The 23,841-nt window shown below is 38.8% G+C and overlaps 1 protein-coding gene across 5 annotated transcripts in view; it reads right to left on the bottom strand.

Moving 5' to 3' along the window:
• Window positions 1-23,234, bottom strand: part of LOC117421064 (protein PALS1-like) — a 49,359-nt gene extending 26,125 nt beyond the window's left edge. For 2 of the 5 annotated variants that reach the window (XM_058991300.1, XM_058991297.1), the window contains exons 1-2: window positions 22,995-23,234; window positions 15,943-16,070 (exon numbers count right to left, since the gene is read on the bottom strand). The gene's annotated coding sequence lies outside the window, so the exon portion shown is untranslated. Of the gene's footprint in view, window positions 1-233; window positions 374-15,942; window positions 16,071-22,994 lie in introns of all 5 variants that reach the window. The other 3 variants (XM_058991301.1, XM_058991298.1, XM_058991299.1) reach the window with 2 other exon arrangements.
• Between the last annotated feature and the right edge of the window lie 607 nt (window positions 23,235-23,841).

Raw genomic sequence — 23,841 nt, forward strand, 5'->3', positions numbered from 1 at the left:
CCAAAACAACCAATGCAGAACACAATGGGTGGGACATGTGTAATGTAATACTTGGGTCACCACTAATGTACTTGAGACTTGCGCTTGCTTGCAGGGTGAGACATTTGAATATGATCCAAATCACATTGGTGATAAGTTGCTGATCTTTACTGGGGGACTACAGGGAGTGCAGCATTGGCCTTTTCTCTTCCGGCTGGGGATAGTTCTCTTCATCACGGATCAACAGCACTTACCGGTCAGGTGTCTGACGAGTCCAGACGAAGATTTGCAGGCTGGGCTCTTGCCTCCTGGGTAATATCAGTAGCTTGCGTTTGGAGAATGAAGAGAGACGATTTGCTCGACCGCAGGAACAGCGATCGTCCAATGATCATTCCTACAGAACGGTTAGTGGGGTGAGGCGATATTCAAAATTGGCTTCATGTTTGGCTCCATATTCTTCCAGTCACTCTCTTCCAAGTAAATGTCGACACTGTATGTTATTATAGTGGAGACAATCTTGCTGATGTGCTATTATTTATGATACCAATATATATATATATATATATATATATATATATATATATATATATATACGAACAGCAAATTAGTACCAGTATTCAGAGTTATCGTAATGATCACATTCTTCTTGCAATTGAGACTCAATTGCAAGAAGAATGATATACTTTTGTATATTATTTTCTGTTTCTGCCATCACCTTAACATCCTCACCTTTGCCCAAAAAACATACCTTCTTCCTTCAGCCATTTTCTCTTGATTGTACCGTTTAGTTTAAAAATTGTTAAGCGCCTTGGTTAAAGGCACTATATAAATATAAATAAATAAATAAATAAATGAAGTTTAAGAAATACAAAGCAAATCTAAACAAGAATTTAGTAGTTATGAGAACTGGCATTTCACACCCCTGCCAAGTAGTTCTTCACATCACATGTACTGTACAGAGCGTGTGTTGAACTGCATGGTCCATTCGCTTACGTCACAAAGTTCACACAGAACTGTTCACCTTTTACAACAGAAATGCAGTTCAAGTGTTCATGAAAGGTCAGTCTCATTCAGATGAACTCATTATGCTCTACTTCACACAGCAGGTTCCCACAAATCAAATAGGCCAGCTTTTGTCAATAGTTAAGACTTTGTACAAATAAAAAGAAATGACTCGCTTTCCTATTTATTGAAGAAATCAACAAACCAGGGTTTATTATACTTCCACTGGGGCTTGGCTTGGTGGGGTTTTCCCATCTCTGGAGGCATGGGTGAGAGGAGTTTGGGACGATCAACATTAATCCACAATCACACCACATGGCACAATTTTCCCAGGACTCAATGGCAGGAAATGTTCAGAATCTTTGTGTTTTAAAGTTGGGGATGGTTTAAGTGAAAAAACAAAACAAACAAACAAGCTGACAAACAAACAAAACTGTGGCAACGGATTTACAGGCACATAACAGGTATGCTTAACCCTTTACAGACGGTCCATTATAATTTCGATCGATGATGTAATTACTTACTACGTGGTGACAAGTTTGGTGGGTTTTTTTTTCTTTCAAATTAGCATAAAAACCTTCAGACGACTTCAGACAATCAACCAAACAGCAGTTAGTCGGGTCTGTAGTTCAAGATCAATACTTGTATTTTATTTTTTAGCAATGTTACTTTTTTCTGCCTGAGCAATTAGGCGACCACAATGCATTCAAGTACAAATAATTATCTGACAGCATACTAAATCGCACAAAACATTTCAAACAAAACATTTACTGTAGTGAAATATTTGTGTGACAAACTTCAGGCATAACAAACTAATCAAAATGTATTTCACTAAAGCCCCTAACCAATAGAGTTGAGTTTTTGGATGTGGTGCAGTATTTCAGTATCTATGGTTGCAGTGTTTACTCGAGATTACTGCAGACCATGGGATCAAAGCACTATACTTTCCCGGAGAGCTTTCTAAATCGTTTTGCAAGACCCAGAACACTTACTGATCCAAAAGAAATATAAATTATTTTTTAATTAATGCCGGAAGGGGAAGCATACCTCCTGGATTAGGAACTTCTTCACACCGATAGTGAAGATTCTGAAGTAGAGGAGCCTGAGATCATTCCAGTTTTGCTTGTTTACGTATCAATCCATGTTAGTTATGTGAAATAAACCCTGGTTAATGTGTATACAGATGGTATGTTGTACAATTGTTTAGTGTAGACTAGTGTGTTCCACTTAGAATAAAGCATCAGTTAATGCGGTTAATGTTAACCTTTTTTCATTTTGGTCCAATGTAGTATATTACTTGTATAGCTATTAATTAGTTATTATACTGTAGTATTTAGTATGTATTTATATATATTGAAAAGGTGTTGTTTAAATATTTCATGAACAAAGTGCACTTTCAGCATTTTTCTGAAATAAAATAAAAATCATTTTATAGATCCCACCGACGTAAAAGTCGCTCCCCCCTTTGAGACTTCAACTTTAGGAAAAACACAGTTTTTTTTTGTTTTTACAATAGATTTTTTCCCTACATGCTCAACATCGATAAATAAAGAATATATATATTTTCCTTTCAGATTGTTGTTACTGAGGTTTGTGGCTACCACTGATAACTTTACATATTTTAAACTAGGAGATAAGTAAATGACACTTGAGGACATTTCTAAAAATAAAATAATTTTCAAGTGTATTTGACTTTTGTTTCACATTCAAACTAGGCCAATGTAGGGTATACTTAATCATATAAAGAAACCATTATTTTTTTAGTAATCTGCAGAACTGATTTTTAGAAATGCATAATACTGTATACTTTAAAGTAGATATTTGGTCTGATACATGTCCTAAAGTTAAGTCATGTCAGTCAGCCCTCAAAAAAGGTGGAATTCTCAGTCTGCAAAGGGTTAATAATAAAAGTTTGTAATGTTTGACAGTCACCCTGCCAGTAAGCAACAGTTTTTCATATTTATGATCTTAATTATTAAAGTGACGGCTGTGCAGAAACATGGATTATCAGGGTTTAGCAGGAGATAGTTAAACTGTAAACATTGTGTACAAATATAATTTGCTGTGCTTAACCTGAAAGATCTTTTCCCTTTCTTTGCATAGGGTTTCCAACTATGCAGGCTAATGCTGGAGACAATGCCTCTAGCAAACTGAAGCACAGTACATACAGCATGACAAGCAGTGCCTGTCCCAGGAGAGCTACCTAGATTACTGTAGTGCCTTGCAAAAAAAGAACAGGATTGGTGTCTATTTTTGTGATTTTGTCGCGCGGCAGCTAGGGAACTGAATAACAAGGATCAGGTTTCCTTGCGTGCCTTCAGTAAACAATTGCGGAAGAAAATATAACTGGGGTGCATGATTTGTTTACCTATACTTTACCTTTAAGAAAAGCTATTATGTATTCTACATTTTTATTAGCGGTGTAACAGGACTATCACGTGATTTTTTCCAGCTGATGATACAATCAGAGGCAAGTCGTCTACACAACGTGCATCCCTGTGGTGAGTTATTTTTAGTGGGGGCTAGAAATTCAGGTTGATATGGTGGCTCATTAGGGACAGTGGGAAAAAAAAAAAAATGAAAAAGTGTTATGGGAAAAAAAATGGAAATGCGTTATGTCAAGGTCACAAAATATATTCTCAGGACCTTAACATTTCACACTGTGACTAAAATCAACATAACACATTTTTACTTACATTACTTTCTAATATCCTCAATGAGCCACTGTTGGTTGAATATTTTGTAACAAGTGTAGCACAGCAGGGAGGGGGTTAAAAATCCTCCCTGCCAAACACGTGAAAACGTGTAATTGTTAATTGTTTAATAATTTGTTAACTGTTTTCAGCTGGCAAGAACTGTAAATTAAAGCCAGCTGACTAATATAAAAAGGCAGCAGTGTGTCTGCTCAAGGCTGCTGAGTAGAAGGACATGGGAAGGAGTACTCTGTGTCTGAGCAGTCACGTTGTAGGTACTGTGCTGTGTTCATTTCTGTAAACCTGTGTTTATTTCATACAGGTAAACGGCGTATCCGTCTTGTACTAGGAAGGGCATTCTTGTATGTTTTAGTTAGTGCTTGACTAAGAGCTAGGTGTTTGTTTTGTTTTGTTTTGTTTAATTTTTGTATTATTAAAAGTGTGCGTCAAGCGCTAAACTGCAATTCTGTGTGTCGGGTCTCAGTAAACAGGGGCAAACAAACATGAGCGAGTGCAGCTTGTATTACACAAGCGTGAAGTTCAGTGTTTTATGGGAGGGGTTTAACCCCAAAATGCATAATTTCCAGAACCAGGAACATTAACACAACAATCTCAGCACTCACATTCTAGTGTCGAGCTGTTTGAAATCTTATTATAACATTTTTGGTATCTGACATACAGTAGATAGGGCCTATCTAACATTTATTTATGCTATGTACACACCAAGAGACATTGTTGTGACTATTGTAGTGGAGATAAGGACAGTTATCAGTTATAATTAGTTAGTTAATCGATCAGTTTAAAAACAAACAAACAAACAAAATAAAAAACAGTAACCATGATAGTCATGGATTATCTGAGGTCATGTTTTAACTTATCGATTGCAACTTTTCTTTCTCTCACACACCCTTTAACTACTGCTCTTTCCAGCAAGTGGGGAAACTGAATTAGGAATTTTCTCCAACCAGGTTAAATTACGTGGAACTTCTTTATCTCGGTACTGTAGCAGTGGTGTTCATTCTCTTTGATTTAGATGACTGCGCTGATAACATGATTATCCATTATTTTCCAGTACAATAAAGAGATTGAGGTTCTACTTTCTGCAAACTTACTGCATGATTTCCAGTTCTCCAGCTTGCCTGCTATTTCATCTGCTCACCATGCGCAATACTGTGGAGGTTTGTCGACAGTGCAGTTAACTCTGTGTAGACCAGCTTTACAAGGGGGTTCACATCATGTTCTATGGCATCAGTGTATGAGCTTGGATTCAAGAGTTGCATAGATTCTGTTTGCCTTCCGTCTCCTAAACATGCACTTTGCTTCCACACTCTTACAGCAGACAGTAAAATGACAAGACATTGCTTCAAAGGCATTGCAAAGGTCAAATCTAAACCTTTTAAAAAGGAGACAGGAAAAATATCTTCTGTACTCAGGTAAGCAAGTTCCCCATGATGATAACTGTTATGTTCAGGTTGCTTTAGCCATCATGCTAGTTTTAAACACAAACTCGCACAGTTCCCCAGAACTATTGTACTACAGATTCTTGTGTCTACACGTGAAGTCAGTCCCAAGGCTGGTTAATCAGCCATCAGCAGGGGACCACAATGCAGCAATACTCTTTGGCTGCGGGTTGATTTTCTATATAAAAAAAGTACAATAAAATAAAAAACACACACAGTCTAAACATGGTATATCACTAGGGCTTCTGTTTTTTGGGTTTTATTAATTGTATTTTTCGGTGCTTATTTTCAGCTATTTTCGAGTTTTAGGTAAATCGTTTTTTTGGGGGGCTTTCGTTTTTTATATACTGTTTGAAATTAGTGTTTTCGGTTACTTTTTTTTCCTGTCAAAATATGTATAGTAACTCGACAGTACTTGGACACTTAAGTTGTACCTTCTTTCCTTTGCTGTCTTCCACAACAAAATCCCTATGGTCACGGGCACATTCTTCTGGCGTTTTTTGTGTGTAGGCATTTTTGTACATTTAGTCACAATTCTGTTTTAAATCCTCCGTATCTTAACTGTAATACAGCTTGAAATCTCGCTAACAAGCTTCCATCCTGATTGTAATCTAGTTTTAAATGTCACAAGCGGAGTCTCCAATAGAAATGTAGAAATGTGCTGTCACTCAGTAGTTGGGGCGGGTCTAAAGTATTGAGAACGAATCAATGATAGATGCAAGTCAGGAAGACGGGACATTGCCTAGCACTGGGAAATGCATTTATTATTATTTTTGTAGTAGTTTTTATTTTTTTAATGGGAATAGGGTAAAGTCAACGCAAATTCATTAACCATTTCCACAGTTTTTCCGGTGCTTTCCGGTGTTTATTGGCTATCCACCGATTTCATTTCTTTTTGTATCGGGGGTGTTTTATCAGGTTTTATTGCTTAAAAACGAAAACCAGAAGCCCTATATAACTAGTGCTTTACTGAGGTTTTTCTGAAAGCAGCAGACACACGGAAATCAATCGCACTAAAAGGTGACATGAGAAGAAGTTGGATTTCAAGCAAAACAATTGGCTCTATTAAGAACCAAATGTCAGTTTGATTTGATATTCTTCCAGACGAGAAATCTGTTCACTTAAGAAAGCTGGGCTATTTAAAAAGCAATTCCACTACGACCAAAAACACCAAGCAATTTTCTACACCTTTTGTGTTAAAAAAAATAATAAAATAAATAAATAAATAAAAAAATAATAATAATTATATATATATATATATATATATATATATATATATATATATATATATATATATATATATATATATATATATAAAATATCTCAGCCTACCAGGTGACAGATCATTAATGCTCTAAAAACAGCCAACACTTTACACTCCCTCCTGATGTCTGGACAAACTATCACACAATGCAGCTGGCTCGTGTGTTTGCACCTGGCTCGTGTGTTTGCACCTGGCTCGTGTGTTTGCAGACAGTTAAATCTTTGCTGAATAGTAAATACCAGCTGTTGATTAATTCACGATCTGCCACGTGTGTCCCGACAGATCAGAGAAATCTGCTATTTGAGGTCTTTTCCACGCAGAAAAGAGCTATTTCATCACATTGCAATGCGGTTGTACCTGGAATATTTCTGGAATGCAGCTCAATAGGACAGTGTAGCAATGTGCTGGGTTTGAAACAGTAATCACACCAAGACCAAGTGAGGCAGGCACACTTACAGAAAGGCTCTTGAATGTGTTACTAAATTAAAACAAAAAGATAGGAATGCAGTACAGTGCACCTCTTAAGTAAAGTTGTACAGAACCTAACCGAGAAACATTTAGGACTTGCACCCTTACTAGAGAAGAAATTAAACCAAAAATCACAGCCTAATTCAGCTAGTTCCTGGAGCATTTTCTTTGAAAGGACACCCATTTACTGTACAGCATTAAAAATGACTAAAATGACCAAGTTCTGTTTTTGCATACAACAATGTTCTAGTCATTCCTTTAGGTTTTCGATCTAAACATCCAATCCTTGCACTTGGGCTGGCTTGGTCCATTGCTTACCACTCCCATTTCACATTGCTGTTCAAGACGGCTTGATCAAAGTACTGTACACAGATTAGTCCAAAGTACACTTTTTGACTTATGGTATAAAGAGTAAGCAATTTGGTAAGGTTTCTGTACAAAACACTCTTACCAAGAGAGAAAGGTAAAGCTGTAACACTAAACAGAAGTTAGCTTAGCTGCCCTCGGTTTCAAGCTACAGTACACTTTCCATTTAACATGGCTGGGAAAGATGTGTCAAACCAAAGTCCTGCGCTGTCTTGTGGTTGGGCATGATTCTGGGTTACATCTGCCTGAAACAGATTATTTGTACTCCAATACCAGGAAAAAGTGGGAAAATAACGGTTTCAAAATACCCAGCAAAACAAAACTGGTCTTGCATTTGCTGTGCCTAAATATATATTTTTTTCCCTCTTTAAAAGTTGAATTGGATGACAGTGAGTTCAGTCTGTTTGAAATTAATTTTCAAATAAATAAATAAATAAATAAATAAAATAAATAAATGTTCCCTTTTTGGTTTTATTATTTGGCTTCTTAGATTAACTCTGTATATAATATAATACCCAAATTATATGAAAGTGTGTATCAGACTAGCAGTGTGCATGTACTGTAACTAATTTAAAACCATTTTTGTACTTAATCATAATTATGATTTAACTGAATATCTCCTAGCAAATCTGAATAAAATAAGAAAATTGGAAAACTCAATCATGTAAAAAAAGCTATTTAATAGGTGCTGCATTTGAGCTCTCAGCCACAGTCTGGCTAGGGGTGTTCCTTTATACTGCATTTTTTGGATGAAGTTGTAAAATGTTTTATTACTTTTTTTTTTAAACATACTAAATCACTTTTAGTTCAAGACACTCCTCAAATGAGCCAGCAGATCCAAGAGGAAGTGTTGGAAATGATCACGCGAGGAGCAATCAGGCTACACAGGGAGGGGCCATGCCCGAGAGCGATGAGCATTTCAGTGTACTTATCACACTACAAAAGGGAGTGTGTTTGTGTATTTTTCCTTTTATACAGCACTGCTGAGAAGAAACCGATATTGTACAACAGCCTGTGTTATGCAAATCCTGTATCGGCACACAACAAGATAAATGTATGCTATAATTTGCATGTTTTCAGGTGTCTTTGGCACACAGCCGTCATTTAGCTACCAACAGTAAATTTCCAACTCTGAACAAATCACAACTCATTTTAAATATATACCAACTAAACACTAATCAATTTGTAAAATCAGAAAAAAATTAGAAAAAAAGTATGATAAAACTACTTGGCTACAACCTGCAAATCACTGGACCTCCTGCTGGGGAATAATTTATTACAGAAGTATATATGTTAGAGCATGCTTCATATATAAAGTCTTACTGGTTGTTAAACTGATTAACTAGCTAACAAATCAAATACAAAATGAATGTCCCTTAAATTTAGAAGACATTTTAAAAATATATTTAATGTAATTCACTTAAATGAAAAATAAGAAACAGTCGTCAAATGAGTACAAAAGTAGGCCTCAAGGTGTTTAAGTTTCCCTGTTCTCTCCCAGTGTTGCTTAACCGTGCTGGTGGTGTGGGATACATTATATATGGTTCATTATGAACCCCTTGTTTGCTCGCTCTTTCTGTTAACCCTAAAGGGGTCCATTTATGATTGAGCAGTTTTAAATGCTTCAGCACTATTCAAAGATCCTTAATTATGGTTAAGCGTGATTCCTAGAAAATCTGTAGTTGATGATGTTGCAAGTTAGGAATGCAGGGAAATGTGTGTAAATATATAATCTATAACATTCCACCTGAACTACTGGATGTTCTGAGACAGTCTGTTCTCTTCCTGAAACCATCAGTACTCCTTTTCCTACTAGGAAAACTGTACAATAAACACATATAAAATAAATCATAAAGCAGCTGAGGCATCTGTCCCCAAATCAAACATTTTAATGTAGTCGTTGAGAAAGGTATCTGTTCTACAGTATCTTAAATACTGTAAAATTGTAAAATACAACAATTCAAAAGACCATTATAGAATTAGTACAAAACGTGGTTCACTCGGACATGGGGTGTATTCATATGATGTAGACAATCCTATTTCCTAAACACAAGCCATTATTCCAATAAAGAATATTCTTTTTGAAATGGATTCATCAGTAATAAACAAGCAAGCATTCGTGACACGCAATCCACTGTTTGTGAACAGATTCTGCGGAATTATTCAGTCAATTGTATTTTTTTTTTATTTAGTGTGTCTGCAGGTGTTCTGCAGCCTCGCTCTGCCTTGAATCAGGATCTCTGTTAGGCAAAGCAATAACCAGCAATAACCAGTATTGTGTTACACTAGAGGAGCAGACAGCAGGTTTTTGCTGTTTCCACACACTTTACAACTCATAGTAACCACAAATGACACTGTTTTATTCAGAGGGTAATTGAGTTAGTACTGTAAAGAAAAACAAAACAAAAAACCCTACTACTGTACTGTACAGAAGCAGATGCCCCAGGACTGAACATCAGTCAAGGCTTGTTTGAACAGAAACACATTTTAATCTGGTGTATACATTATTAGGAAGACGACTTCAAACCAAAAGCACACCTGAGTGAAAATGGGTTTATTGATGACATTAATCTCAACAGTATTAAGGGTGGAAAGGTTTAAATGTTTAAGCAGTAGTCAAAAATCCTAAATATTTTACCAGAATTTAACTATTCCACAGATTTTCATCATTTACAGCATTTTGATGCACTTTAGACCACTGCAATTTTAGAACCTTCTACAGTATGCACCAAAATCCAGATAATGGAAAAACTAAGTGATTACAAGCAAATTCAAGGGGGCAAAACTATAAAAAACAGTCAAAGATGACAGAATGAAGAGGAAATTAAAAAAATGACTTTTTAAAATACTGCCAGTTAGACGGCACGTTGTTCCAGTTCTGCACTGTATTGTGCACCAAACTACAAAACACTCCTCTGTGCCTTACAGATCACAGACGGTATGAGTTTGGCACCACTGCACTACCCAGACATTCATACAACGGATGATAAAGATAACATTTTCCCCAAATGTTTTTAGATGTAATGGTTGTTAATTATCTTATAGCAGTGATTTTAAGTCCATCAATCCCATTTCTTTCCTTTATCCAATATTTGGGAAAAGGTGAGACACCTTCTATTCTTGCACCTGATGGAAATGCGTGGAGTAAAAGTGACGCAGCTTCTTTAGTTACTGTAGCTCCCAATCCCTTACCCAAGGTCACATTTAGTCTGCACTTATATTAAAAGCAATTGGCAGAATTGCACACATCAGCTTAGGTTAAAAATGTGCTAATCTCACCGTACAGGTCAGAGTTCAGGGTCAAAGTTAAAGCAGAGGTACTGAGTGTTCAGACAGCAAGAACACATACGTCAATCTGATGGAATGTTCCTTCTCTGTGGGAGACAGAACTATTGTTGATTTCATCCTACATTTTCAAGAGCCCTTACAGGTAGTACTGGAAGCATTGCCAAACAGCCCATGCTTAGAATGGTACTCCACGTACACACAACTCTTTGCAAAATAGTTTTAACACCACAAGCAATAATAGGTACAATTCTTTAAAAAATACCAATAACAATTCATTGCATGAAATATAATTGTTAAAATTAAACATGCAGCTACTGTATTTCTGTGAAACCAGAGGCAGCCATAGCAAGTACAGTGTATTGAGAATATTTAAAATGGGGGAGTTGGCCAGCCTCTTAAAGGGTAACATCAGAGCATGGAATCCAGCCACCAGGTATAAACACTTCATATCATGGGCGCCTCGAGAATGGAAAATGTCAGCTCTTGTTTATCTACACAGAGCAATGCAATTACAAATATATAAATCAGACCTCACAAACCAATTGATTTAACCTGCGACATTTACAAATTGGTCAGCCTGGACACTGCTGGATGCATCTCTCAATTTAGTCACAGTTGACTTATAACTGTCCCCCCCCCCTCCCAACGACGACAGCCAAACATTCTCCCTTGCAGGAGAGCCAGCTGTGTACAGGAAGAGCCTGTGAACACACACGCACAAACAGAAACGGCTCAAACTGCGATATGTACAGTATCACTCACAATAAGCATAGGTGTAAATATAGGTCTTATAAATCCACCAAAAACTGTAAAGTATTGAATAAAACTGCACAAATAATCACCATCAAAACACTCTACATGTTACAGCAAGTCAGAGTAAATTCAGCAAAAACATCAAAGATGGGAGACGGTGCCAACAACTGGTCCAGACTCTTCATGTCACTGATTTAAGTAGCGGTAAGAACAGTTCCATTATTTCAACCTGAATGTAAATCTGTACAGAAGCTTTCCAATAGTAAATGCCCTTTGCAGGTCACCACTGGCCCCTTTATTCATGAGTGCATTTGAAGTCCAGTTTTGGACTGTATAGTGAGGGCACGTAGATATCAGTCCCCATCTACTGTGTCTAAGCCCAATTTAGAATACAGTTAAACATTGTATACAGGAGCCTCTTAAAACATAGCTAGCCTATTAAAGTAGAGGTTTGCATAAATTCTCAAAAACCTATGAAAAAATAGAGTCATACAGCATGCAGCAGTCTGTGTAACTATCTCTCAACTGCAAAATCAAACTGGGGCTGGCTGCTGCCATTTCCACCTGTAGTCTACTATCTGTTTACACCCATTTTACACAAAGGTCATCAAAATTGACCTTGTTTTGTACCATTCCTAAATTTCTTTCCCTACCTTCATCTAGGTTTAACAGCCATCACTAGCTTCCTTTGCACTGGGTGCTCATTTAGGTGGCTGGTTTGGTGAAGTGAAAGCACTGTCTGAGTGACACGGATCTGGACACTATCAGAGAACACCACGCACACACACAGAGCATTCCTGTACACTGTAGACCTGCCTTGGAATTCCACCTAAACACTCGGGAAAGCCTGGTGTGCAAGGCACCGAGTGTAACCAAGAACGGCAGGATTCTTTATCTTAGAACAACAAGCACCACGGATCTGCAGCTCGTAAAGTGGCCCTGAAAGCAACGGTGGGGGGAGCTTAAAGAAATTCCTGAGATGAACTTTAAGACTCAAACAAGTTATAAGCAGCATTTTAATCTCTAATGTACTTTATTCCTTAAACAATTCAAATCAGCTCTGTACCAGGAGTTAAATGGTCAAATTAAGACAAACCAGCATTATCAATTCTGTACACAAGCTTGTCTTCAAAGGCAACAAGTGTGGGTTTGTTTACTTCACAGCTGTAATTCACTCATTTCACGCCTTACTCTCAGTGTCTTACTTTAGGATCTATAACCACCCTGCAGAGTGTCAAATATTCTAGCCTGCACACCATTTACCAACAGGGTTCAATTAAAAACTTCAAAACTAAGGGCAAAAGGTATTTAGCTCAATACAGTCACTTTCTAATTGCACAGCAATCCTACGACACAGTTCATTTAGCTGGGTAGTGGCTGACTTCCCCAATTAGCCATTTTATATAGCGCCTCTCTGATGCCAACACATCTCAAAACCAGGTCATTCAGAGGCTCTGCAGAGGACACTGTAGTTAACAAAGCCTTCTTGTATTTATCCTCACAGAACCATTATGTTAAAATCAGGGGAGAAAAAATTGTGTACTCATTTCATTGCATGAAATATCATACTGTGATGGTGACAAGCAAAAACACTTCAACTCTCCTATTTGATTGATACAGCAGCTGGTATGAATACATGTTCCCTCCATATCATTGAAGTTTTTAGAATCGTTTACATTTGGTGCAAATGTCAAATGAAAGAGTAGGCCTACACAAAGCTTAAGAAAAGTAAGACTGCGGTTAAAATTGGTGTTTTAAAATGCCATTGATTTGGATCTTTGTGAATGTCAAGAACTGAATACCAATAGTCGAATACATTTGAGGTTTTTTTTTTTTTTTTTACTAAAAGGTCATCATTTCTTCACATGGCAGCGCATTCAAAACTAGTTTAGCCACAGCAAGAATGATATACACTTAAACTCTTAAAACACTTGAAGAACCAAATGATTCTTACCACAATAAAGGGGATTCAGTAATAACATTAAAGCTGATAAAATAATCATTTTATAACACTTCTTGTCCTTTTCTTATTATCAGAATTCTATTAAAAGACCACCTCAACTGCTTCCTATCATTTTATTAATTTTATTAATGCACCTGAAAATGCAAACTCCGGGGAACAGGTGGAAAGAAAATCAAACAAAACATGTACAAAACAATTAAATTGGGATTGTTTTCCATTTGTTCTCTGTATACGTCCCTTCCAGGTACTTTGTTCCAATCGTGAATTACTTAGAGTAAGTAGCTTCAAATACTGTTTTAATATAATTTTTTACTTTCCGTTAGTATTTTACGTTGTGCCCTTTTAATTGTGCCAGCTCTAGAGAGAGAGGCAGGCTAGCAGAGTTAAAAGGTCATATTGCGGTATCATCTGAGTGGAATGAGAAGGGCTGTTCACTTAGGGCACTCTCGAGAGTTCAAGCAGCCAGGTAAAGGCAGACTTCGAGAAAAATACCAACTCAGGGTTGGAGCAACCATTCAGAATGATTGCAAACACCATACAATAGTAAGGGAAGCGTAACAAATACATTAAAACACATTACAGAGCCACCATCTTTAACTGAAACAATTGTTAAACCTACCGGTACACAGCCTAGGTTTTAATTGATTAGTTATTTTCTGATAAAACCTACAGTAGAACGACTCCCATGGACAAGGTGTTGTGCATCCTGGTGTTTGACATGTGGTTCTAGTCCCAGTCACTCGCTGTCATGTTTTTGTTGGAACTCACCCATGTGGCAGCTAAAACACTGTCCCACAGGGTGGGTTAACCTGACCCAGCTTTTAGCTTTTTAACTAAAATAACAACCCTGTAAACTACAGGAATGAGATCAAATGGCCAACCCAGTTGAATAAACAAAGAAATAAACCATATCACTATAAAACACTGACCAAAACCAAACCGGCCTGTGTAGTAGATTGCCCAACAGTTTAAAAACAGGGATCTTTATTTTTAGGTAGTCAGTTTTACTTGTACTTCCAGTGATGCGCTTTGACCCCAACGAATGCTGTGGTGACATACAGTGAAACTACAGTACAACAGAAAGGAATGCAAACTGATAGCTTTATTTAGCTTAGTATGGTACCAGTTATTTTTAAAAAGAAATTCATTATTTCAAAATCACAACACCTGCTTCTTTGAAAACTGCACAAGGAATGGTTATATTATCAAAACAATCATAAAACAGCAGGTTAACTGAATTGGGATAGATTAGATGGGGGGGTAACTGTACAAATCTTTCAATTTAATTAGTCAGTTCTTTGTGGGGCAAAATGTATCAACAGATGACATTGGATTACAGGACGCTCAAATCTGTCCACCAGTTGTTAATCACAAGAACAAAGCCAGTTTATTTGTCTCTCCATCACTGCCCATCCCCCAAATCAAGACACTTGTTGATAAGGGCAGGTCAGCTTTATTGTAATGTACTGAGAAACAAGGCAGGCATGCTATATAGAACAGGATGGCACACTATGTCAATGATCACCCAAAAATCATTTATTTTAGTATAAAACTCATAATGGATGTGAGATACTGCAGCCTTGAAGCGTGGAACCAGCTCCAGCACATCTCGTCAGAGGAGGTCACAGAGCTGCACAGGGCTCCTGTCTGCCCTGTAGGGGCTCAAGCACAACACAGATCCTCACCAAGAAATAAATGCACCACATCGGACTTTTCATCTTTAACAGAGAGGGCTGTGTTAAAAAATATAGCACGTTACGTGCTGAATATGCTGGATGTAAAGAGGCAATTGCCTTGATTGTGGGATCACTACTGTCCTTCAGTTCTCCTGAGCTGTGGTGGGGGAATGAAGGAGAGTAAATGTACATTATAAATTGGGAAGAAAAAAATAGGTAAAAGTAATTTGGCACTAAATACAGGGATTTCCTTTGTCTGGAGAAAAAATGCCATGCAGTATTTTGTGGAAAATGTCAATATTTTGGCAACCCTGCACAACACTATTTACAGTGATTGAAATCTGAGATGCCAATTAAGTTGTCACTTCTTCTCTACTGTCCAACTCACACATCAGCTTTGGCTCTGTTCCCATCAAGACAGTTACGGCATCAACACGACTGTCGTATTCCAAGCTGTCTACAGCGAAACACAATCAACATTAGGCAAGCCAGCCCATACAACAGCCCTGGTACTCAACAGCTAGACAGCTGGTCAAATGTGTGGATGGCCATTTCTATTAGGTTCTGCAAGAAAATATATTAAATGTTAACTATTTGCTTCTTGGTACCTAATAACTTCCTGTGCTGAATTTACTACAATGGTTTACCACCAATAGACCATGTGACCTGGCTACAAAACAAGGAGTTAGCTACCAGCAGTTTACATTTTCATTCCACAGATATGCATTGGAAGGATATCCTGAGAAATGCAAGCATGTTTTGCACAGAAAGGGAGCCAGTAACATGTGTTTCATGGTAGTAAGAGGCGGCAATCCCTGCTGACACCATAAATGAATACATCCAGCCTGTGCCTTTTTTATAGAATTACTATGCGGCGGCCCACTAAACTAATCGTGTAACACAGGCAGAATGAACAGAATTGAGTAATGGGAGTAGGAGGAGGAAAAGGGGGTATCTGAACTAGACACAGTGATTTTGAACTACGCTTCAGTTTTATTACAACCATCAAAAGATGAAAAATGCCACATACCCCAAAGCAACTACAGTATCACCAGTTTCACACTGTCAGCAGTACTGTAACTGATTATGGCTTCTTGTCACTGTAGTCTAGATTAATTACACCTTCCAGGTCTTGTTGGTTTGAGGGCAAATATCCAGCTGGAAATCACAAGAGGAAAAAACAACACAAATCAATATTGCTTCTGTGCATCATTTTTACATTAAAGCCAAGGGGACACTCGTCTACATGTTGCCAGAAAACTGTAGAAAGGGAGATTTTTATTGGCAACAAGTTTCTGGCAACTTTGTTGTAAGCAACTTTATCAAAGGAGAGTTGATTTTGTTGAAGCAACATAAAGGCTGGGAAAAAATGGTGGTGAAGCCAGTGTCTTCAGGGAACGTCTCAAGGTGGGCATTGCATACATGTACTGATATAAAAAAGTTATAGTTAACAAGTATACACTTTGCTTGTCTCCATTAAATATAAATATATCTGGGTTTATTGTAGAATGAAGTAGAAAGGTGTTCCACAAAGGTTCAACATTGTGGAACCAACAGATTTCGTTCTACATTTTCTGGCAACATGAGTCGTGTCCCTTCGGCTTAAATCTGCAATTTGGAACTCTTGGACTTGCTTCTATAATTCTGAACCACTTGATTTACAATCTGCTTTAAATTGACCTTTTTTTGTAACAAACCTGGATAAGAGCGTGCATTTCAACATTTCCCTTACTAAGCCTTACAGAAAATACAAAATAATTCATAGCATTTGATCATGGTTTGGAAAACGATTTATTGTACTGACTCACTGAAATAATAAAACAGTTTGTTGCATCATCTCTTATTTCTTCACCTAACAGTGTTCAAGCCTAATAATACTCAGCTACCACATCCCCTGATGTAGTGAACTTAACCACTGTACATTATAAAGGTGAGCAGTACAGTGCACACTCAGCATGCAACCCAGGTGTGGCTAAAGGCATTTCATCGTCACGAATCCTCTGTATGACCTGGTGAAAGGAGTCAGATTGCTCTTGGTCTGTCAACTGGTAGACAACACTGTTCAACACCTTAGCAATAACATGCAATTAAAAGAACTGCCACATGATGTAAATGTGATCTCACACAAAGAAAACACATCTGCTTTTAAAAAACATCTATAATAAAGATTTCATTATAATGTATTAGTCACAAAAAAGTGGCATGACTTCTCAGCCAGTGTGACCTAACTATCCTTTCATGAGGTGCAGATACACACAACTTTCTTTAAATATACACTTAACATTTATTTTACTGCTGCTGTAAACAGTGTGTGTGTGTAGGAATGTAGGGTTGGCAGGGGTGGGGTTAAATCTGTCTCTGCCAGCAATCACAGGTGTGGCCATTCCCCAGTTAGGTAACTGGGGAGTGGTCACATGTATAAAAGCAAGGAGAAATGCTGTTTGAGAGTGGGGTTTGGAAGGAAAGCCAGTGAAGGCGTAGCGCAGCCTGGTTTTTGTAAGGTTTGTGTTTGACTTTATTTTGGCTCTTGTGCTGTTTATTTGTCTTCACACTTAAACTGCAGCTTTTTCTGGCTCGCATTCTTGAATCTATCCTGCTACAGTGCCTCTAGTTTTACTTATTTATTTCTTATCAAACCTTTCTGGGTATCTACAGTTAATTGCAGCATTAATATTTATTGTTTGAACTACACTACCTCAGTTACCAAGGCTAAAAGATTCTGATTAAAGTACATTGCTCTATATAGTTCTTTTACTGAACAATTTCTGCTTCCTGATTCACAAAGACTCAGTGTTCTTTGTGCATTTAAGCTGCCAATGACTGGCAAATACAGTCTCATCTCTCCTGGTTTGTCCTGAGCTTTTCTTATTTGGGTTGTTAAGTTCCTGTAATCAAAATCCTCACTGCTAATACAGTAAGGTAACCTAATCTGACCTGTGATGTGATGCAGCACGTCATGGTGTACTGAATGAATAATCAGGTGTTCAGAGTTACAAGTTGTCCCATCATGTACAATTTTATACATTACATTTTATTCCTGTGTTTCTGCAGTGTGAGGACTATTTTTTTTTAACCTGTTGGTGGTCCAGTTAGTTTACATTCCATAAAGCACTTCTAGCTGTCAAGCATTGCCACTGTCTCACTGAACTAAATAAGCAAGCTCCTGTTACTGAGTCATGAATGTCATTTACAAGTTCTGCTGTAACAAAAGGATGCACAACAGTAAACACAGACTAAAGAGCATCAAAACAATGTTTGTTTAATCCTGATGATATTTTACAGAAACATTATGTCGAGAACAAGAAAGTTTTCTTCCTAATAGCAGCTAGTTTCTGCAGACTCTGGTCCTTACTGTTGGAAGTCACCTGATCATCATAACTGGTTGTAAAAACCCCTCTTCGCCAGCATGTAGGAGTGAAGCCCAGTGTTTACTTTCTATTTAGGGGAGAGCGATAAAGGGTGTCAGGTGTAAGCGCAGTCGAATTCCTGAAGATAATCATAGCACTCACCAACCCTACCCCTGCCATAGGTTGCCAGCCACACATAGATTAGGAAGCATTAGATAAGTGTACAGTGATTGAAACTTTGTTTTTAAAGTAGGATTTATTTTAAGTGCTAACACCAAAAAGTCCATACGCTTTCCATACTTCTATTCCATACTACTCTCTTTCTCTCTCTCCCCTCTCCTCCTACCCCCACTGTCACCACTCGCTGTAACCTCTGCTCTCTCTCCCCCTCTGTCCTTACCTCCACTGCTCTCTCTCACCTCCCTCCTATCGACTCCTTCTCACAACTCTCCGTAGACTCTGCTACCTCCACCCTCTTCTCCTCACTCGACTCCCCTGTCCCCTCACCTCCCGACCTGCTCACCCCTCCCCTCCCCTGGCTCTCCTCTGCGCTCCACTCAGCAAGAATCACACTGCGATCTGCTGAAAAGAAATGGAAGAGAACCAAACTCCTTGCTGCCCTAGACCTTTACCGCACTCTCCTCTCCTCTGCTAAATATACTTATTTCCAATCTGTAATCCAAGCCTCCACTAACAACCCACGTAAACTATTCTCTACCTCTACCTCCTCCTCCTCCTCCTCCTCCTCCCTCCTCTCTCCCCTGATGACTTTGCCTCCTTCTTCTCTTCTAAAATCTCAGATATCCGCAAACTCTTTAACACCTCTCCCTCCCCCACACCCCCTCCTGCTCCAACCCCTACACCCACTGCATCCCCTACTAACTCACCCTCCTTCTCCACCTTCTCGCCCCTCTCAGACTCTGACCTCACCTCCCTGCTCCAGAGTCACAAACCCACCACGTGTGCCCTGGACCCCCTCCCCACTCACCTCTTTCAAGCTGCTGCTCCTGCTCTACTTCCCTTCATCTCCTCCCTTCTCAACACCTCTCTCCTTTCTGGTCTCTTTCCCTCTGCCTTCAAAAAAGCCTCTATCACTCCCCTCCTCAAAAAACCTACCCTCGACCCCACCTCCCTCCAGAGCTACCGTCCTCTCCAAAACCCTCCCTCCTACCCTTCCTCTCCAAAACCCTCGAGCGGACTGTACACCGCCCGCTCTCTGCTTTCCTGTCCAACCACTCTCTGCTCGACCCTCTCCAATCTGGCTTCCGCTCTGCTCACTCCACTGAAACCGCCCTCCTGTCTGTCACCAACTCACTAAAGTCTGCCTGAGCTGCCTCTCTCTCTCCTCTGTCCTAATTCTCCTCGACCTCTCTGCTGCCTTTGACACTGTTGATCACTCTATTCTACTATCCTCTTCCCCACCTGACTCCACCATCCCCTCCCGTATCTCTACCTGTCTGTCTGCTATTTCCTCCTGGATGCACTCGCATCACCTTAAACTCAACCTCTCTAAATCTGACCTCCTTTTCTTTCCCTCCTCCTCCTCTGATCTCTCTATCTCTGTTCCTCTGGAATCTACCACACTTTCTCCCTCTTCCTCCGCTAAGAACCTCGGAGTCACCCTGGACCCTCTTATTCCCAGCACATCTCCACTCTGGCACGCACTTGCCGATTTTTCCTGAGCAACATCCGAAGAATCCGACCCTTCCTCACCAACTATGCCACCCAGCTCCTGGTCCAGGCCTTGGTACTCTCCCGCCTAGACTACTGCAACTCCCTCCTGGCTGGCCTCCCTGCGTCCGCCACCCGTCCGCTCCAGCTCATCCAGAACTCCGCTGCCCGCCTGGGGTTCTCTCTGCCTTGCTTCTCCCACGCAACTCCACTACTCCGCTTACTCCTGGCTCCCGATCACCGCTCGCATCCAGTTCAAGACTCTTGTACTAGCCTACAGATGCCTTGACCAGACTGCACCCAGCTACCTCCAGACCCTCATCTCTCCCTACACCTGCACTCGACCTCTCCGCTCCGCCAGCACTAGAAGACTGGCTCTACCTCCTCTACACTCCCCTGCCTCCAGAGCCATCTCCTTCTCCACCCTCGCCCCGCAGTGGTGGAATGACCTTCCTACAGATGTCAGGATTGCCCAGTTACTGACCACATCCGGCGCCTCCTCAAGACTCACCTCTTCAAACAGCACCTGTAGAACTCCCGTTTTTCCGTGGGACACTTATCACCCTTCCTTAAATGCGCTTTACTTGCTCTTATCTGCCCCCTATTTTACTGAATTTAATCCTGTACTTCAGAGTACTGTAATCTGCCAAGTGTTTAATCTGTAGTATTTTGTATTTAATCATATCCTGATGTAACTATCACTGACACTTATCTGCTGTATTATTGAATCGTATTTTGTCACACTTGTACTTGCTTAAACCAAAGTCACTATTTATCTTGCTCTTCATTGTATTATTACTTGTACTTTGATACTTGAAATGTATTTGCTTACGATTGTAAGTCGCCCTGGATAAGGGCGTCTGCTAAGAAAATAATAATAATAATAATAATAATACTGTTTCTGTGCTCAGAATTTTTTCCTTCTTCACTTTTTTTTTTTTTTTTAGGGCATGCAGATACAATGTTATAAACTGCTGCATCCTGCTCCATTCACTGCAGGTCACATGGCGGTCAATGATCTAACAGCAGTAAATCTAAATACTGACATTCTTTCTCTCTAGATTCATGTTGCTGGTGTTTTCCTACATTCACAATTCATTGACGCATGTAACATTACTATATAGATTAACAAAATACAGTGAAATAAAGTGTATAAATTTTATAGCACCGGGATATTCTCTTGTCTAAGAAATGGAGGTGATGCTGTAAAATGAACACTTCTAATCGTGCAGGTGAATATCTTGTGTATTTCCTTATGAAATACGAAGGGTATGCAACCCCACTATTGCAATGATTTAAGTGGAGGCAGCAGATTGGAAACTGTTGAGATCATAAACCCTTTATCTAGTGGGGGAGCTGTTCATTCGGCCTGAAAAGCAGACTGCTGTTTAAATAAGTAACACCGAGACAACTGAATCATTGGTTAATTCTATCAGTCGCATACTGTAAGAAGAAATTGCATTGTCCTTTGATATCCACCCAAATACAAAACCAACAGTTTTACTGAATCAGCTGCTTCAGGTGGTCAAATGAAGATGCACAAACACATGCATGTATTGTTTTTCCTCTTTTTCAATCAGGTTAAAGACTACAGTGCCTTACTTGTTGCATGTCAATCTCTCTGGTTAACCTTCATTTAGAGTTCTTTGTTAAATGAGATTAAATCAGAGTAAGATGCTACATGGCCTGAGGTCTCAAGCTTACCCTCTTATAGCCAATGGCATGCAGTAGTCTGACTGGTGAGGCTCCAGCACAGTGTCATATTGCTAATTCAAAAGTGTGTTCCCTGGCCAACACAATGCACAGCACAAGAGAGATACACATCTACATTCAGCTAAAAATAGACACATGAAATGTTAAATGTGATGTGACCCAACAACGACAAAATAAACTTCTGCTAATAAAAAGGAATTCAATCAATCTCGACAACAATAGGCTCAGGAGGACAAAACTACATACATTATAAAAAAGAGAGGACAAAAACACACATTGATTGCATGATAGATAATACAGTAGCGATCTTTAATTATGCATGTTTTAATACATTTTAAAATGTATATATAAATCTGCAATGATTCAGGACAGGAACAAGTTGACCTAACAGTATTACTTGAATCGTGCCCCCTAATTCTTCAGAATGGAGGTAAATTAACGCTAGATCAAGTGACAGACAGTGACATTGCAAAGTATAGCCAGATAATCAGAGCCACATGTCCATAGGCAAGTCCTGCCGGATTACTTACACATCAAAACTCGTAAAACTGCAACATGGCCTATATCCTTTAGCTGATATAAAGTAGCTCCACAGTATTATGCAAACCATATTTTTACCAAAGTATACTACGACTAGTACACTCAAGTTAGCTACATTTGCAAAATGATGCAAAAAACAAAATAAAAAAGCATAAATGTAGCAACACCAGATTTGTAACAAACTTTAATAATAGAACTACCTTCAGCCTACATGTTAAAATAATACAAATAATACTATTCATATTTAAATTTAAAAAAGACGTGTAACGTCACCAGCAGCATCTCCTGTGCACTTTCTGGATACTTCAAAACCTACGGGGCACACATCTCAATAAAGAAACAATACATGTTTTAGTCAGAGTAAGTTATTATTATTTCTATTATATGTTTATACTACACCAAGAGGAATCCCTCGTTTTCAAAACTTGTGTTCTTGAATAAACCGTCTCCTTCACCTGTACCCAATATTTCCTTCACCACAAGGAACAGGTTGAATCACTGAATGAACTGGGAGGAGTGAAAAAAAAATAAAAAAAGCGAAGCTGAAGAATGCGATTGCAACACCGTCCCTCGGGAAATCATGCAAGTTAGAAAAAGTTATCTGGAATTTTAACAAATATAATTTAATAACAAGAGAGAGAACTCCAATAAAACCCATACAACCACATCGCCCAAGGCAGGCCTGCAGATACTAGCTTCATCCAAACTTCCAACAGAATCCAGTCCTTCTTTCCTTTCCTACCTCCCGCTCCGCTCCGCTGTGAAACCTGTTGACAAGACAGTGGTAAAAACAGCGTAAAACGTCACTTACTTGAGTACTCTCAGTCAATTTGCGATCCCTCGATCCTTAAGTTACTTAATATCGGAGTTTTACATCTTAAACCCTAAAGAAAGCCAGAAATACTATCTGTACTCGCACAAATTGTGTTCCGTAGCTCGCTCAACGATACAATAAGACAGCACGCACTGTGCGGAGCCTTCGCTTCACCCAGCAACTCCGCAGCGCCGGACTCCATGAAACGCCGCTCCTCATTGGCCAACTCTACAATTACGGGAATGATACAAAACAGCAGATTGGCAAATCACAGGCCACTTTACATAATTCGTTCGTTGAGATGGATTTATTCTCGGGACAAAGGTGAAGCAGGGAATGTTATTGTACTGGTCAGGCGGCAAATGAGACATTTATTTAGTTATATTTCATAAAAGTCACTAAACAACAGGTTTTGAAAACTATTCAGTGCTTTTAATGAACTGCCAAATAAGCACACGTATGTAGTGTATTTGCCTGAAACAATATATTCTCTTTGTATGCAGTATTTAAATACAGTATTCTCCCGAAAATCTGTCATTTGCATATTGGGACGTAAATGCTTTGGCTTTCGTTTGGACTTTGATTCAAAGCCTACAAATAGGTTGCCATTGAAAACATTTTCTTTCTGGGTGAATTCAACAATGTAATAAAATAAACATATAATGTATTTTATGTCGGTCAATAATATATTGCCTTCAGCAAACTAATAATAAACATCAACATCACAAAAAAATCACTTAGTTTCTACTTATACTGTACTGTTGTTTTTCATATGAGTTATTAGTTACTAAAGTAATTTAGGACAGTTGTATATTAAAAGGTTTAGTGCCATATAGCCTTTAAA

This window comes from Acipenser ruthenus, chromosome 18, assembly GCF_902713425.1.
Source record: "Acipenser ruthenus chromosome 18, fAciRut3.2 maternal haplotype, whole genome shotgun sequence".
NCBI lineage: Eukaryota > Metazoa > Chordata > Actinopteri > Acipenseriformes > Acipenseridae > Acipenser > Acipenser ruthenus.